At 46.0% G+C, this 5,592-nt stretch overlaps 1 long non-coding RNA gene across 2 annotated transcripts; it reads left to right on the top strand.

Annotated features, from left to right (window-relative positions):
* Nucleotides 1-1,895: 1,895 nt before the first annotated feature.
* LOC119325215 lies at nucleotides 1,896-5,355 on the top strand. 2 transcript variants are annotated; one of them, XR_005157400.1, is made up of 5 exons: nucleotides 1,896-2,777; nucleotides 2,926-3,172; nucleotides 3,520-3,635; nucleotides 3,840-4,739; nucleotides 4,819-5,355. It is a non-coding gene; the product is annotated as an uncharacterized LOC119325215 (long non-coding RNA). The 2 variants fall into 2 exon arrangements; XR_005157399.1 differs by having other exon boundaries at nucleotides 2,926-3,635.
* The last annotated feature ends 237 nt before the right edge of the window (nucleotides 5,356-5,592 follow it).

Raw genomic sequence — 5,592 nt, 5'->3', positions numbered from 1 at the left:
ACCCTCACGTTTTGCATCCAACACCTTAATCCTTTTGTTTTCTTACAAACAAGGACAAGATTTTGACAAGTCTGGCGAAATTTCACTAAAATTTTTGGCAGCGTAACGCGTTTGGGAGAATTGCATGTCTTCTTCTATTTTCTATTTCACATGAAAAGGGAGGAGGCATTGCATCCCATTGCAACTTCTCCACGGCCGGCCGACCAACTTCTTCATTCCTTTTAGTTACGCATGAAAGTATACAACAACCTTTGGTAAATGTTGAATGTTTAGTTTTGCACAAAAAAAGAAAGAAAGAAGAAACGTTGAGAATCCATCGAGCACAAAGCACAAGACTCTAAAACTAAAGGCCACTTGCTTTCCTGAGCTTTGCCATTAGACCAAACATCATCTTGCTTTGAATTGCTACCGTGTTGCAAATCGACTGACTGACCACGTGATTTGAGGTTCTGTCAATGGAAATATAGCTAGCTATCCTACTGCAAAATAATACACTGTAAATTTTAACCAGTGATAACAATAAGGTTTGTTCAGGCAACTATGTTCAAGGTTCCGACAAAATCGCTACTACTATACATAGCTCAACTCAGTGGACCACTATTGTCAAGACAATACCCAACCCTGTCGGAGAGAAAAGGGAAAGATTTGCCCAAGAGCAAGAGAGTGCTAGGAAGGATGTCGAGCGTGTCTTTGGTGTTTTGCAATCTCGATGGGGCATCGTTCGGTATCCTGCTAATACTTGGAGCACGCAGAAACTATGGGAGGTGATGACTGCTTGTGTAATCATGCACAATATGATCGTAGAAGACGAGCGCCCGGAACGTCTATACGATCAAGGCTTTCAGTTTCAGGGTGAGAATGTTGTGCCTGAGCATGGAGTAGCGGCAACATTTAAACAGTTCACTCAGTTTCATGAAGACATGCATAATTGAGAAACTCGCGTGCAACTGCAAAATGATTTGGTTGACCATATGTGAACTCATGCAGTGCGTCTTGTTAGAGCAGTGGCTACCAGTGCATTGGTCTCGGAATAATAAAGTCGGATGGACAACACACGGTGCGCATGCCTGTCGCAAAGCTACAGTACCGTCCTCCTCTGGTGGATTCACGCAAAAAGAAAATGTAGGGCATGGTGGTGTCTCGTCGGAGTACCACCACTCTACAGGATTAGGGGGGAGTCTGCTATTGGGTCTGTCACGTAATAAAGTCGATAGGTCCGAGTCTTGTGGAGTCCCGTATATGGTTTCTGTGCTGTCTGATGACATGGTGGAAAATGACATGTGTATCAAGTGCTGCGCCAACTGAAGCCAAAAGTCAGTAAACCATCGGTACTTCCTTTTTCCACATAATAAAAACCATTAGCCTGTCTAACATGTTTTCAAATAACATTGACCCACAGGTTAAGAGCAAGTAATTAACATTGTTTCTGATAAGTGGAGCTCGTCTGCCACCGATGACTTGCTGGAAATTTTGCTCTTATTTCCTTCGCTCTCTCTAACCAGTGTCAACCTTAATTAATCAGTGTCATTTTTCATAAGAGACACGATGTAACAGGGTGGTACAGCGGCGTGGCCATGATTTCTGTGCAGAGCACTAGCGAATCTAGCCCCAATGACCAGTAAAGAGGCATGGTCCGGTCACGTCAACATTCACGCACGACCGCTCGAGGAGACACGACCGCGGCGTCCGGAGCTGCATGGCTGACGGCAATTAAAAATTCTAAATATACTAAACCTAGCTAGGTTTGATTTACCCTGTTTTTTTGACTTTTTCTTATCAGTGAAAACTTGACCAGTGAGAGGCTGACACGTCAATTACGGGGGGAAATTGTGGGGTAAGCCTTGGGTGCACTTAGCGATCTGTGTCGATGGCGACTGCGGATTGGTTATCTCTTCTCCTCTCAGTTCCCTCCGCGTGTCGATGCGTCTCTCGAAGACTCGCGTGGGCTCTCTGCCTCCGCCGCCCACCGCTCAACCGCCGATGCACCACCGCTCAAACGCTGTATCTCCTTATAAAATGGCTCCCGCCCCTCAAGCTTGCTCCAACGCCCATGCCCATCACGCAGCGCCCACACGCTCCAGCAGATCCAGACGATGTGATGCTGGCGGTCGGCGAGGCCTCCTCGGCGCGCGGTTTGGTTCGCAGCGAACAGTGAAGCAGAGCTGCGTGGCGATGGCGACGACCAGCGCAGGGCACGGGCGACACCGGACAACAAGCACAAGGCCATGGAGGGGCTCACGCAGCGCGCGGCGGTGCGCGGCTAGGCGGACCTCACGCTGCGGCGGCGGCAGGTGCGTGCTAGCCGTGGCCATGAGAGGGGGCTTGCGGCGTGACTGCGGCATGCGGCAGCGGGGATCTCCCCAACCTCTCCTACCCCCCTTCTGATGTGGGGAACCATGGATTGCCGATTTTTTGCTGAATCTTTAGTCGTGTGGAAATGGCGTTTTGGCTGGGACGCGACGGTGCGGCCATCGGCGCCCTGCGTCCTCCACCGGTGTCGCATGCTCATGCCCCTGCCCCCTTCCTTCGGCCGTCCAGACTGCCTCCGTCTCAGCCGGTGGATGTCCATATGCCGGATAACGAGTGTAGCGGCGATCACGGTCTGTCCTGCTCCGCCAGTCCTCTGTCACTTCTTCCGCTGGCTTACTACTAATGCAGGTGGAGTTCAACATGGAAGAGCATGGCCCAAGCATCATTCTGGGCGTAGCTGCCCACCTCTATGTGACGACTGCTCCAAGGCAGACCAAGTGTTCGTCGTAATGTCAGAGCGGCCACAGGTAAAAACAAATCAGTCCAGTCCATACATTGTGTTGCTATACTTATGAAAACAGTTCCCGAATCCAGGCACCATAGATTATTGCCCTTATGATGCATTTAGCTACTACTTCTGAACTCTGGATTTGATGGAGGTTTGCATGTTTGTAGTGATGATCTTCGAGGTCTGTGTAGTGCCGGAAGACAGCGACCAGTAGCGGGCGCTCGCGCACTGCTTCTGGGATGACACAGTCAGGACTAATAAGGATGAGGATCATGTTCATATTTCCAGTGGGTTCGTTCCAGTGGTATGGACGCGGCGACGCAATTTATAAAGTTTGCCAGAGCAGCCACTGCGTACTATCCCACACTCTCTATCGACGGACCACCTTCTTCCACGCCGACGCCGGTCGCCGGGGTATGGTCATCCATCGCCATGCAAGAGCGCTCTAATCCCCTAGACAGTACTGCTCACAGCAGTTGCAGGCGCGAACGCATTGCCCTCAGCCGTGGATGCCACTGTCCCGAACCAAGGATGTGCAGGCATGTTTTAGATTATGATTGTGCAAAGGAATATGTTAGAAAATGACGGTCTGCAATGGTGTACCAAAATATTGAACATCTTCTGATTTTACTGGAAGATTGATGTGGACATTGAAGTTATTGCACCGGCAGCTGATTTTTTTTCCTTCACATTTTTGAAGACTGAATTTTCAGCAGCACTGCACCATTAATTAGCTTTCTGCATGTGACTTGTGATTGCAGCTGATGAAGCCGTCAACCATTGGAGGCATGGAATTGTCGAGCCCAAGGTTCGTCACCCTTGTTTTCTAAAGGGAAGCTAAAGTTGGGGTTGCCAATCTCCGAGGATTTTCTCAACGGTGAGCACTTCCCTTTTCTTTCTCTTGTTCTGATCTTTACCACAAGTCGGCAATAGTCCCTATTGCACTTCTTGGATTGATCTCTCATTTTAGTCACTACTGTTATTTAATATAATAATAAGCCTCTATTTTTTATTCCGCATGCAGTATTGTTTGCTTACACGAACAAGATTTCTAAGTTGTTATATATTAATGTGGTGATAGGTTGAAAAGTTTGATCACTGAGGAATGGGGATTACAGTCACAGATTATTATTCGGTTATTCCTCTTGCTGGTGCCTCCGCTGAAAGTTATGCATCCATATACAACCATATATATAAGTTTGCCTCTTCAATCAGAAGATTGTATTAGCTATTCAATTCATAGTTCAACCTTTGAATATACAGTTTTGGCTGAGTAGTTTGAGCCTCTGTTGTGCAACTGGATCATGGTACACATCCAGACCTGCAGCTGTGTTTTATTTTATTATCCTTTTTAGAAACTGACACGCTGCCTTCGTTGCCTAAACCCGTGCTTTAATTAAATGATAAATTTACTATAAAGATTTTTTTCTTTGACTCTTATATGAAAAAATTGTACGAACATGTGATTGCTATCCAGATTAGTCAGGTCATCCTGCAAATAACTGTGGGATACATTACTGATACTTACTCAATCATTGTAGTGAAATAATACAAGATGGTGAACACCTCGGATGCAGCTCAAAGGTCAAATATCATGATATAGAGTAGGCATTAAACCTATCTTATCTACTTAATTTTTTGTTGCAGACTAATCGTCTATCTTATCCGTACATGGCTGATTAGGAAGTAGTACAGTACCCGCATGTTTAATAGTTATCAGATTATTTCTGTACATAGTTGATTTGTGTATTGAGACGGGAGGCCAAGTTGTTCAATTTGTGGATTTGATTTATTCAGACTGGTGGCATTCCTTAATTTCTGATTCCTGTTTATGTTTGGTTTTGAGCTGTAAATTATTTATTCTGGCACATCTAACGGCTGCTTCTTTTGTCTAGCCTTCTTTCAATGAAATATTTCCAGTCAGTAGACTATACTTGCTATTCCAATCACATACAGGCCTAGGGTTGTCCACTAAGAGAAGGTGCAACAAATTCACTTGGTTTGTGAATATCCTTGGGTTTGTACTAATATAAGCTAGCAACTTTTCATATATATGCCAGGTTGTCTTCAAGCCATAGAAGCACTATCGAGCCCTGGAGCTGTGGCGACAGTGCCGTCCCAGCCACCGGCGTCCTCTTCCATGCCATGGCCATCCAGGAGGAGTGCCACGGCTATCGCAGTTCTCCCCATGCCATCCTCCTGGATGTTGATCGTGTCCTTGCACCGGCGGCAGCTGGAGCCTGGTACGTCCAGAGAGGCATGGCCTTGGATTGGAGCATTGCAGTCATCGATCCACTTCGTGGTAGCCATGGGGTAGGGTGGCGTAGAACTCAGCCCCGTGAGCTGCAGTTCACCAGTTCATTCCTCAGCTGTAAGCCTAGCAAGAAGGAAAATGGTTTGTGCTATATATACGACTGAACTGGACAATCACATAGAAGGTAGATATTTGCACATCTGATTTCTTTTGTGTAGTCTGGGTACTCTTTCCCATGGTGTTAAAAAATATATATGTTTGTGAAGTTGTATGACTTACGTGATTTTGTAGCACACTAAGTTGACCCAAACTGGCTTGAATTTGTTGGTTATTTGGCCTTGCCTGAACACGGTTGGTGAAAGCAGCAGTGCTTGCTTTGGTTTTTTTTTGTTCAGTTAAATCATTCACATGAGTATCTCAATTTAATTAACAGTGTAAGTTGATTGTGAGGCTGTGTATTTTTTGTCGAAGAAGAAAGTACCACCACATGTAACTCATTTGCACTTAGTGAATTTCAGTTGGCATCTTAATATTGGCCCTACTTTACAATATAAAGCATTGCTCTGTTTGTAGGTTGCAG

Source organism: Triticum dicoccoides, chromosome 6B (genome assembly GCF_002162155.2).
Source record: "Triticum dicoccoides isolate Atlit2015 ecotype Zavitan chromosome 6B, WEW_v2.0, whole genome shotgun sequence".
NCBI lineage: Eukaryota > Viridiplantae > Streptophyta > Magnoliopsida > Poales > Poaceae > Triticum > Triticum dicoccoides.
This window is presented reverse-complemented; position numbering and strand designations above follow the sequence as displayed.